General features: G+C 56.4%; 1 protein-coding gene across 9 annotated transcripts in view; it reads left to right on the top strand.

Annotated features, from left to right (window-relative positions):
- Positions 1-246: 246 nt before the first annotated feature.
- Positions 247-12,317, top strand: part of CHST15 (carbohydrate sulfotransferase 15) — a 74,461-nt gene continuing 62,390 nt past the window's right edge. For 4 of the 9 annotated variants that reach the window (XM_038579028.1, XM_038579025.1, XM_038579030.1 and 1 more), the window contains exon 1: positions 247-432. The gene's annotated coding sequence lies outside the window, so the exon portion shown is untranslated. Of the gene's footprint in view, positions 433-916; positions 1,046-12,007; positions 12,302-12,317 lie in introns of those variants that run through there. The other 5 variants (XM_038579027.1, XM_038579024.1, XM_038579029.1 and 2 more) reach the window with 2 other exon arrangements.

The raw sequence follows: 12,317 nt of genomic DNA, 5'->3' as shown, positions 1-12,317 counted from the left end.
GAACCCACCAGCGCCGTGGCCTTGCATACCGATGCACGGGCTGGCTGCAGACCGCCAAGTTCCTTAAAAATGTCTCTGGCAGCCCCGAGGGGTTTCGGTTTGCTTTCTATTTAGAATCACCGCATCACCCCCGCCGTGTTTACTTGGAGGGGGCGGGGGGCGGGGGGCGGGGACCCAACCCACCGCGCGGCGCACACGCCTTGATCTCACATTCCAGACTCGAGCCGCTGGGTGTCAGCGCGACATGGGGCGGGGGGAGGGTTCTCTTCGGAGGTTTCATTCGCCATCCGCACGTCACTCCCAAACTTTTCCTCCCTGCGCTCGGGGAGTCAGGTTGACGCGCCCCGGATGCGGGGCTCGAGGCGCGGGGCTGGGCGCGCTCCCGCGGGGCCCGAGCCGCACAGGCTCCGGGGCTGCGCTCGGGCTTCGCAGGTACAAGTTGGCGCGGGGCGCGGGGCCGGGGCCGGGGCCGGGGCGGGCCGGGGCGGGGCGGGGCGGGGCGGGGGGGTCCGGCTCGGGGCTGCGGCGCCCCTCGGCGATCCGGCCGGGCGGCGCGGGCGGCGGCGGGGCTGGGCGTGGGGAGTCCGGGCCGGCGGAGCTGCGCGCAGCCTCCCTCCCCGGCGCTCCCGGCGCGGCGGCGGCGGCCCAGGCAGACAATGAACTTGCGAGCGCGCCGAGCCCAGGCAGGTTGGAGCCCCGCGTCGCTCGGCCCGGCCTCCCCGAGGCCCCCGCGCCCCGCCGCGTCCCGGCCGCCTCCGGGCGCCCCGCGCGCCGGGGACCCCGCGGGGAGGGCTGCGGGGCGGCGGCGCCGGGGCTCGCGTGCCCCCTGCCTGGCTCGGGAGCGTGCCGCCGGGGCTCGGGGGCCGCGGACCGGGAGCAGGGGTGGCGGCGCCGCGCACAGCCGGAGGCCGGACGCTCGGACACCCCGGGGTCTCCGCGGCGCGCGCGCTGGGGGCGGTGGAGGGGGCGGGGATCTCCCCAGCCGGAGGCTCCGCTCCCCCTCCCCGCGCACTTCGGGGAAGTTTCCAGGCGCAGCCCCGGGCAGGTAAGCGGGGCGTCCGCCTCTGTGTCCCCGGCTCCGGCGGGAGCCGCCTCCCGAGCTCCCGCTCCAGTCCCGCGGCCGCTTCGGGCGGAGGAGGCCGCCGCTGGGACCCGGCTCCGGGGGGGGGACCCCGCGGGGGCGGCCGTGGGGGGAGACGGGGGCGCGGCCGGGCCCCGAGCGGCCTGAACTTTTGCTCCCGCCCCCTCCCCCGTCCTCGGGCCCTCCGCCCCGCGCCCCCCCCCCCCCCCCCGCGGCGGCCGTGGCTCGGGAGGCGCCGGGGCCCGGGGGTTGCCGGCGCTGCTCGGCGGGGGCGGCCCCGGGCGGCGGGGCGCGGGCGGCGGGGCGCGGGCAGCGGAGCGCGGCGGGTCGGAGCGGCCCCGGCGCGGGGGCGACGCGGGCGACCGTGCCGGGGCGCGGGGGCGTCGGGGTGAGTGTGCGGGAGGGGACGCCGCGTGGCGCACTGGCCCCCGCGGGCCCCGGGGTGGCGGGAGGGAGGCGCCCGGGGGGACGAACGTCGCCTTTGGGGAATGAATGAAGAGCCGTGACAGCGCCTGGAGACTCCTCGGGGCGAATGGCGGGGCCGGCGCGTGCGCGCGTGTCCAGGATTCGGAGCCGCCCGGGTCCTGGGCGGGGCGCCCCGTCGCGGCCCCGGGGCCCGCGTAGCCCCGCGCCCCGCGCCCCGCGCCCCGGCCCGGCCCCCTCGCGGCTGGAGAGCCCGGCGGCACCCAAGGCTGGGCTCGGTTGCCGGCTGCTGGCGGCTGGATGTCTGCGCCGCGCGTGGGGAGGTTGGAGAAGCAGGCGGCAAGGCTGAGACTAGCTCCTGTGGAGGGGGGACCCCCCCCCGTTCCCCCATTCCCCGCGTGCACTGGGTGGGTCAGTGGCACGGAGTTTGGGGCATGAAGTTGTGCTCTCGGGAAGCCCCAGGACGCCCCGTGAAGGGACTTGGCGCGCCGATCAGCGACACTGAGCAGCGAGCTCCGGTTCCAGGCTCTTCGCTGGGTCCCCAGCCCCTTTATCAGCTGCGGTTGCTCTGAGCGCAGCCACCCGGCGACGGAGCAGAAAGCCACCTTGAGGGCATCTGCACCCCCTGCGGCACCCCCACCCCCACCCCGCAGGAAACTGAGGTCTGGAGATTTGCCCCAAGTTCCTCTCCAGCACCTTACCACTCGGCTCCTCACCCTGGCTTTCCTGCCCACGACCCCCCGCCCCCCGCTTTTGCAAAATCAGGAATCCTCCCTTACAGAAGATGGCACTTATTAATTTTACAAACTGCATGTTGAATCAGGATGGTTTAATTGGTACCTAAATACCTAGGAGTCATATAGGATTTTGCTTAAAATAGCGAGTGAATAAAAATACCTTTTAATTAGGTAGTTTTTAATCAGGTAAGTTTTTGTCTACAATACTCCCGGAAGACTGGCAGGAAAATGGTCTTCCTGCCTACTCCTGGATGGGGAGCGTGAGCCAGCCAGGTGAGGCCGCTTGCTGTGGTCTCCCTCTCCGTGTATATTTGAGCCAGAAGTGGAGCTGCAGGTCTGGCCTTCCCTTCAAGGTCTGGCTTCCCAGGAGAACCGTCTCTAGGGCCCTGGGAAGGAAATTCGACATTGTCTTTTCTCTTCGGATCATTGCATGACTGTAGTGAGCTGGCTCGTGGTGGAAGCAAGCAGCCAGCATTAATTTATCCAGGACATGGGAGGAGGGAGTGGTGGGAGAGTGGGGGCACGTTTGCCCCCACTGTGCCTTGCTTTTCTCTGATGACTAGAGCTTGTGATGCCTGAACCACTGTCTTGGCCGGGGATCCCAGCACTGTCACAGTGGCTTCTGTGAGGGCTGCTCTTTCTGCACCTTTCTCTCTTCTGTCTCTGCTGGCCCTGGCCAGGAGAGGCATTTGGTTTTCCACCTGCCAGAAAGAGAGAGGATTAATCTCTGCATCTGGAAGAGGCAGTGTTTGCAGGAGAGGTTAGGAGGTGGATTGTGCTTATTTGGTGTTTGGAGGAGAGCGTAAAAGAATCTCCCAAGTTAGCCAGCTGGGCCACAGGAACCCCAGGCCCTTTGAATCTGCACTGTGAGAAGCTTTAGACTCGTACCAGGTCGTGATTAGACTGTGGTTGTCCCAAGGCCACCTAGCGCCCAGCTGGAAATTGCTCTTGAAAGTGTAGGAGGAGTGTGAGGGGAGGGAGATTCTGGAGCTACCTGAGTAGGTGAGCCCCATAGGGGGCAGCTTTGACTCAGGCTTGGCCAGTTGGGGAAGAATGGACTTGCAGGTCTTGTTAATCTTCAAGAGAATTTTCAAGCGTGGATATTCAAGCGTGTGCTCAAGTTCTAGAATTGGACAAAAAGGTTGGGGCGGGTCCAGTGCCAGGGGGTTTGAAGCTTGACATCTGGCCCTGTGTATGTGTAATGGGAGGAGTGTCCCACCGTGGGAGATGTGACACATGATAGAAATGGGCTCAGAGCCCCAAGGGCTCAGAGACTAAGAGTTGACGGGTCTCCACGTGGCTGTGGCCCAAGCCGGGCTTCTTCATGTGTTTATGTATCATGTACTCAGTGAGTGGCTACTTGATGAGCTCCCGTCAAGTGACGTGCCAAAACTTTTCATATAATTTCATTTACCAAATAGATCCCATGGTGGAACATCTGGGGATGGTACGGTTATAGGACAGGCCCAGCCCCGGCCCCTGCAGGATGGAGAGTACCAGAAGTACCTGTGCCAGATGGACAAATAAACCTCGAGTCAGGAGGGAGAGTATGGCAAGAACGGTGCTGGAAGGGGTGGGTTGTTCGGTGCTGGAGATGGTGGGTTGTTGGGGAGGAGTCTCCTTTTACAGATGTGGAAATCTGGGCTCAGAGCAGTTGGGTGACTTGCCCAAGAGCCGGAAAGTAGAGAGTCAGTCTAGGTCTCTGATGCCTAGCTCCTGGGCCTGCTTTTTCTCCCCCACTATGCTGTGCGGGGGCCTCTTGGACGCTCCCAGGTGAATCCACACCCTCTGTGGTTGGCAGCTCTCACTTTTCCTGTCTGCTTCTTTGGAATCCATCCCCTTACCGGGGCCTCAGTAGGTCCAGGATTGCAGAGATGCCATTTGGAACCATGTGTCAGAGAGAGAGAGAGAGGACTTTCCTTAAATTCTAAAAGCAGAAGCTATGTTTGTTTAAACGTAGTGGCTGACACGGGAGGGTCATTTCTGGGAGCAGTCAAGCGGCGGTCACCCTTTAGCGGCGTGTCATTTAGAAGTGATCCTTCCCAGTGATCGTGGAGAATACTGCAGCCTGTCTTCCCCCCACCCTGCCACCCCAGTCTGTATGTTGGGAGGCTCGAGAGCGATATTCACTTCCTTCCATGGGTGATTTCGTTTCTGTCGTGTGAATCGGGAGATTGTGTTCTCACTTAGCCCACCAGGTATCGGGAGGCTGAATGTTTGGACATGCACAATGTATTTCTTTATTGTTCTCAAGTGCTGAGATCTGATTTCCTTACTGAGGCGCCCCTTCTTTACAGTAAAGCCCTGGGAGACGATGACCCGTGTTTTCACAGCACAAAACAAAGCATAAAGGTGGCAGGTACCTAGTTAGTCTATCCCATCTAGAGAGCTGAGAAGAAGAGTGAAGGTTTTGTGTTGATTTGGGCCAATACAGATTAAAAAAAATTTTTTTTAACCTATGGGGGTTGAGGAGGTAGACAGTCATGACAGCTGTCATTTGATGGGTCCCTACTAGTTCCCAGCTGGCCCTGAGCCAGGCAGGTCAGATCGCTGTCCCCCCCTCTTTTGTTTCAATTAGAGGGTGGGGAGGTTGTTTGAGATCACCCAGACCAAGTTTTCAGCCTTCCAGCTGTACAGGAGGAGGGATGAAGAAATGACAGCAGAAGAGGGTAGAGAATAACAATCGTGGCCTCCCCAGAAGGGGAAGGCGAGCGTGAATCAGCAAGTGGTTAAGTTAGGGGGAGGTGGCCACGGAAAGGGGGTTCTCGGACTCTGCTGGTTTCAAAAGGGATGTGAGGCCTCGAGTGGCGTCTCTTTCATCCCTGGCAGCGATGTGCAGCATTTAGGTGGCCCCAGGTGTGGGCCTTGGGCCAGGTGCGCAGGGGCCTAGGGGCAGCACTGGGCATCAGGGCAGCACCCAATTAGTGGGCGAGGCAGAGCTTGCACAAGGCAGTTACATAAGGCTGCTGAGAGCGTGGCAGGGCATGGTTAGCAGCTCTGGGGTTGGAGAGGCCTGGGGTGACTTCATGCCCTGGCCTGACAGCTGCTGTCCTATACATGCATTGACACCTGCCAGGTGCTTGGAGGAGTGCCTGGCATACAGTAGGCACTCATAAACGTCAGCCTTTGTGGTATTTCTTGAGCTCTAGAGCTCGTAACCAGGGGCAGAGGATGTCTCTGAACTCCCTGAAATTGCACGTACAACTTTTGATGCAGATGGTAGATGCGTGTACTTTGGGGTTAGGAGGCATGATTTCTAGCAAATTCTACCCCAGAGGGCTTCTCTGACACCTCATAAGGCCAGGAGCCCCAGGACACCCAGATCCTATTCGGGTTTTCTTTGGCTGGTTGCTTCCCCCTCTCGGGGCTATTTCTTCTTGTGTGCGAGGGGCTGGATGAACAGCCTCTTTCTGACCCTTTCAGCTCACACTGTGGGCAGGCTGTGGATCCGTGGGGTTGTGTTCCCACTGGTCAGAATTAAGCAGGGGGCAGATGGGGCAGGTCTCCCCGGAAACGTGCTGGGTGGCTTGCTTTTGAATGTGACGTCTTGAGCCCCACTGTAAGCTTAAAAGGGTCCTGAGCAGGCTTGGGGGGGGGAAGGCCCTCTGGCTGGGGCGGGCTCTCTCTCCCTGACACCTATGCCACGTCTCTAGAGCTCGTCCTGGTCCAGGACTTTTGGGTCTCAGAAGAAAGTGAGGTTGGCAGATCCTCAGAAGCAGAGGGTGTCATTATAATGGAAACTTGGACACTCTCCAGAATTGTGTTTGTGATGAAAATATTGAAGCAGGCAGCCTAGTCACCCAGGTGCCTGGGAAATACCCCAACATGGGCAAATAATTAGATACAGACCGGCCGCAATTATTTTTTCCTGCAGTGTGCCGGGACCTGGTGGTTTCACGTTTTCTCTTGAAAGGGAATATGCTCCTACTACTGATCCGTTTGCTCCCTGTGGCAAACATGTCAGTGGTGGGCTCGGTGCGGAAGGCAAGACCACGGGGGCTGGTGAAAGCGTCCCTCCCGGGCCAGCCCTGGGTCAAGGGACGGTTCTGTCCTGCTCTACTGTGGCCTCGTAGGGACCCGCCCCAAGGGCCTGGGCCTGGCGCACCTTTGCTGTGAGCTTGGAAGCTGCGTCCCAGACTCTGGGAAGGTGGGATGTCGTGTCATCCCCTTGCTGAAAGGGGCTGGGTAGCTCTGTCTGCCCCTCGTGACACCCGTTTCCTTACGCTGATGCAAGTGAAGCTCAGCCTGCACCTTCATGTGTGCGGTGAACCAAGTGTTCGGTGCCTCCACGCAGACCTTCTTTTACCCCAGGTGGTGACTCCCTTGGAGGCCCCGGGAGCGCAGCGTGGGTGGTGGGTGAGCCTGGGCAAGTCCCTCCTCTGTTTCTTTCTTCTGTTACCCATGACCCTGGGCAAGTGGCTTGACCTTCCCTGATGAGCCTCAGTTTGCTCATCGGTAAGGAGGGGGTTAATAATTTCTACTTTGTATTGTGTTTTGAGTATTAGAGGTCACAGAACTTAGGGCTCAAGGGGTCTCCCCACGTCGAACTCCTCTTCCTGGCCGTCCGTCCCTGCTTGAAGCTGACGTCAGAGAAATGTGCCTGAACTGGTGGGCAGGCGGGCCTCGTGGCCCTGAACAGAGGGCATTGGGCAGGGGCGCCGACTATTGCCCCCGTGCTCCCCGCCCCCAGGTCATAGGCAGAGTGGGAAAGCTGCAGCTCCCCCCGGGGCAGCCCCCTCCTCCAGGGGCAGCTGGCAGGGCCAGATGCGTTCTACGGGTGGGAGAAGGCAAGACCGGGCTCCTCATGCCCGGCTCCTCCCCCCAGGCTGCTGGGACAGTGTAGACACCCCCAGGTGCAGACATGCAGGCGGAGCGCCCTCTGTGCAGGAGGAAACATTGGGCATGGGCTAGAAGAGTCCCTTGCGGACAGCGAGTAGTAATGCCGAGCCCTGGGCCTGGTCCTTGGTGGGGGTTGACAGATGGGGCCCATGAGGACGGGGGCATCGAGGTGAGGCGGCAAGACCTGTCAGTGACATGTTGTCACCTGCAGCACGTGGGAGTGATCACCGCGGTGAGATGATGATTCACTGGGCACCCCCAGGATGCATTCTAACTGCGAGGGGGGTTTCCCCAGGGGAGGTGCAGGCTCACCCAGAGCCCGGCCAGGAGAACCTCGTCCACCTCCTCTTGGCTCCCCACCAGGCCCCACAGCCCCCATCGCCTTCAGGAAACCTTTGCCAGGAAGTCACACCACGTCTGGCGCCTCTTCCCTGTGGCCCTCCATCCCTTATCCAAGCGCTGCTCTGCTCCTCTGAGCTGCATTCTACTCTGTCCAGCTCCACCTTGAGCCCAGTGCACTAGTCTCCTGCGTGCCACCTGCCCGCCCCAGCCCGGTGAGCCTCTCAAGGGTGGGGACGGTGTCTGGGAGGCCCGCTCATGGCTAGGCCCCTACGGAGTCTAGAGGGACTGGCGATGATTGAACTAATGCATCCACTGCAAATGATTCTTTCAAAAGCCCATTTTTCCTGGACTCTTCCTGGATTTTACATGGGCCCCTGGGTGTGACCCAGAGGATATCAAAGAGTCCCCAATTTGGTAGCACAGTATGGGAGTTAGCTTGCCACTAAATGTCTGAGAGTCAAGAGCCTAATGTAATAACCATGGATTTCCTGGCATTAGGTTTTTGGGCCATTAATTAGTTTTTTTGTGTGTCTTGAGTGTCTTGGGGAGAACTGTTATGGACATTTGGTTGGCTTTTCAGAAATATAAACAGGAGCCATCCACTCAGGGAAGAAATGTGGGGGCTGTTAGCATTTCTTATAGCTGGCGTAAATAGCTTGTCTTTAAGTTCCACGCGCCTTTGTTTGGAATGTAAATATTTGCATTAAAAATATAAAGTATATCCTGGCGTGTATTTATTGGGACCATAATTTCCAAACCTAAAATCAGACTATTGGTCTGCAGAGGATTATTTCCTCTGATTTGTGAACCTGTTTATATAGAGAGCCTTCCAGACGTACACACACAGAACCATATTTGCTTGTGCACGTGAGGGATTCCAGGGTTATTGGAGACCAGGGCTGCCCTGGGGAATCTGGGCCGCTTGTGCTTCCCAGCATGCATTTCTGATCACGCTGTCTGTTCAGTTGCAGCCACTCTGAGGATGGCCAAGTTTTGGCCCAGGTCCCATGGGATCGGCTGGCTGCTCTGTCCTCAGTTTCCTGGACATCCAGGCAGGGGGTTGGCTGCAGCTGGCTCATCTCTGGGTCATGTAACCAGACGCTTGATTTTAGCATTGCTGTTGCTTTAGGATGATGTGGAGAAGAAGGAGGGCTTGGTGGCCATCCTGTGGTCTGGTGAAGAGAGCAGGAAGTTCTCATTTCTGGTTCATGGCTGAACTCCAAAGGCCTCTGTTGGATGTCATCCTCCATTAGATTCTTGGGGACAGTTTGGCTTTTTATTCAAGTGTGAAGAACAGCCTGCTTTGTCAGATACTTGCTGGAGATGGAATATTACCATTTCACCTGTCTCTGCCCTCTTCTACTGAGTGAGGGGTTGGGGGCTGCAGTTGGGCCAGGCCAGGATGATGTTTCCTGATGTTTTGTGAATATGTGTATGTGTGTGTGTGTGTGTGTGTGTGTGTGTGTGTTGGAGGGTGGAGGGAGTTGTTCTCAAAACCCTCTGTGGCAGCCCTGGTTAGAAACCCTGCCTCCCAAAGTCTCAACAAATGGAGAAGTAGAGGTCCGCTGCCCTGTTGGGAGACAACCAACCTGGGTGATAGGCCAGCTCCAAATCTAGGCTTGACCCACACCTGGCAAGCTCTCCATCATCACAGGGTGGAGGGCAGAGGGGAAGGGGGCATGGCCCCTGGTTGCCTAGTACCAGGGCCCATTTGTCCCTGCTTCCCAGCCATCCAGGCTCTTTACCTTGGGTGGGGCCGACTCCTCTTCATATGCTGCACCTGTTACCTTAGCACCGGACTTAGTTGAGGTAGCAAGAGTCCTCCATCTTGCCTTCCCCATCTCCATCTTGCAAAGGGCATAGCGTCCTCATTATAGGAGTTCAGGCCTCCCTGTGCTTGGGAGCTCTTCCTTCTTGGGCTCCCCAGATGCTGAGCCCGACATGGGAGAGGAAGTGAGGGACAGAGGTAGTCTGAGGGGAGAGGCTTGCAGAACCAGGGCTCAAACCCCCACGCTGCCCTGGGCTATCCAGTGTTAGGCATGGAAGTTCCTCTGGTTGGTTCTTACTTTGACCCATCAGTGAACATTCCTTATTCCTTATCCTAGTCCTTTTTGTCCGGCCTTAGAAATAGTGAGCCCTTTGGAAGGACTACTTCCTGTGTGCCTGGGTGTTCTTGATCTGCGGGAAACTCACAGTTGCCTTTTCTGTGGGCCTCTTTAACCTGACCCACAGTGATGTAAGCCTCCCCCCCCATATTCTCTGTCACGGTTCTTAATAAAGATCGCATGATCCTGGAAGGCCTGGGTGTGGAGCCCCACAGTGGGCCAGTAACCCAAGAGCGCTGTTCCAAAAGTCAGAGGAAATAGTTGCTTTTAGGACATGCTGAACTTGCCTTAGCATGTTATCAGTCTTATTGGAATAAATAAGAGGATGAAGGGACGCTCCGATTAATGAGAGTGGGAGCAGCCTGACCTTTGTGACGTCCTAGCTGAAAAGCTATTTATACCCACTATTGCCGCAACTGTGAGAAACTAGACATGAGAGAAGAGTGGGCACTAAATGTGGCCTCCTCAGGAGCACCTCCCGGGCCAAAAAAAAAAACCAAACCCAAAAAAACAAAAACAAAAACAAAAAACCCCAAAAACCCACCTGCCCACAGGTTGATGGTTGCAAATCCAAGGATCCTTTACATTGGAAAAACTTGACTCAGAGAATAAAAATGATGTATTAAAAGCTAGGTGAAATGATGTATTAAAAGCTTGGTTGCCGTTTGGGTGGTAGAAAGGAAATTTGCTTTCAGCTGTTAAAACTGAAACAAATTGGTAGACAAAAATGCAGGCCTGCCCACGTTTGAGTCAGCAGTGTTTTTGGTTTATGGAAGAAGCAGATTTACCCACTGAAAATTAGCTCTGTACCTTTTGGACCAGCCGTGAAGCTGCAAAACTGTTGAGGGAGGGGTGTGTGTATGCGCGTGCATGTGCCTGCGTGTGTGTGTGTGTGTGTGTGTGTATTTATCTTACAAAGTTCTCATCTGGTTTATTTTTAACAATTATGCAACAGACTTTTTTTTTTTTTTTGGTCCATTCAACCTATTCTTTTTTTAAAAAACAGCTCTATTGAGATGTAGTTCGCATACCACACGTTTAAATTAAATCCACCCATTTAAAGTATAGAAATCAGTAGTTTTGAGTATATTTACAGATACATGTGCAACCAGCATCACGTTCAATTTTAGAACATTTCATCATCTCAGAAAGAAGGCCTGTACCCGTTAGCTGTCAGCCCCCCGCCCCCCAGCCCTGAGCAGTGAGGATTCTACTTTTCCAGCTCTGTCGGTTTCTCTGTTCTGGACTTTTGTAGGACGGGAATCGTGGAACACGTGTCTTTTGTGACTGGCTTCTTGCACTTGCCATCATAGTTTCAGTTCACCATGTTGTAGCATGTTCAGTACTGAAGTCCTTTTGATGGCAGATCATATTCCGTTGTATGGTTAGACCATTTTTTAAAAAAGATTTTATTTATTTACTCATGAGAGACACAGAGAGAGGCAGAGACATAGACAAAGGGAGAAGCAGGCTCCATGCAGGGAGCCCGATGTGGGACTCGATCCCGGGATGCCAGGATCACGCCCTGAGCCAAAGGCAGATGCTCAATCACTGAGCCACCTGGGTGCTCCAAGACTATGTTTTTTATAAACGTTTGCATTTTCTCCATCTTTAATGTCTTATGAATAAGGTTGCTGTAAACATTCATGTACAAGTTTTTGTGTGGACACATGTCCATTTCTAAGGTTATAGTTTACATTTTTACTTGCTCTTTTTTTGAAAGATTTTATTTATTTGATAGAGGAAGAGAGGGAGAGAGCAGGGGAAGGGACAGAGGGAGAGGGGGAAGCAGGCTCCCCCCCACAGAGCAGGGAGCTGGACGCGGGGTTCGATCCCAGGACCCTGAGATCACGACTGAGCAGAAGGCAACTGCTCAACCGACTGAGCCACCCAGGCGCCCCTTTACTTGCTCTTAATAAGAGTCATTTGCTTTTTTTACTTTTTTCCCTGGCCCTAGGGAAGGCGTAATCTTCAGATGGGTTTCTGTGCCCCTTCTGGATTGTCTGACTTTTAGAGCTTGGAAGGGCCTTTGGGGAATCATAGTGTAGCCACACGTTGTAGCTGGGGAAACCGAGGCCCTCAGAGACCACACAGAGGCAGGACTGGATCCTGGTTTTCAGTCTGTCCACTTGCCCTGATCCTTCTTCCTGAACCCTTAGTTAAACTCCAGCTCATCCTCTTGCCTGGTGTGGGGTGGACCATGGGTGACCACCTTGCCAAGCCCGCTGTTGTCCCCCCCTCTGACCCGACAGAGGCCCGGGAATGGCTCATCCGCCCCCAGCTGCCAAACCAGAACTGGAACGTGCGGCGCCAGTGCCTTCTCATTCTTTTTCCCTGCGGCAATAGGAGGCCAACGCTTATCCGGGGAATAATTAAATTAGGAACCAATTCAGAGAATGAAATTTTATCTGATCTGGCTGAGCCTATAAACAAGGGGCTGTGGCTGTGACTTCAGGGTACATTATGAAGTTGTTCTTAAAACATTACACTGGGCCAGAGCATTGACAGACCCGCGCAGGCCAGCGGGGGCCCCTCCGGGGGCGCGGGCGGCTGGTGTGGCTAGGGGTTCACCCTGGAGTGTCGAGCTGTGTTACCAGACTAGGTTTTCTCGCACTCAGTTCCAGGTCCCGTTGAAGTTCTGATGCAGTAGATAGAAGTGTTTTAGGGCCTGAATGTTCTGGATGCTTCAGAAAGTCCATCTTCAAGATCCTCAGGGATACCTTTCACGTCGTCGTCAGGGACATCGTCCTGCACCTCTACACTGTGGTGAGAAGGTAACTTTGCAGGAAA

The sequence above is a fragment of the Canis lupus genome, chromosome 28 (genome assembly GCF_011100685.1).
Source record: "Canis lupus familiaris isolate Mischka breed German Shepherd chromosome 28, alternate assembly UU_Cfam_GSD_1.0, whole genome shotgun sequence".
Taxonomy (NCBI): Eukaryota; Metazoa; Chordata; class Mammalia; order Carnivora; family Canidae; genus Canis; species Canis lupus.
This window is presented reverse-complemented; position numbering and strand designations above follow the sequence as displayed.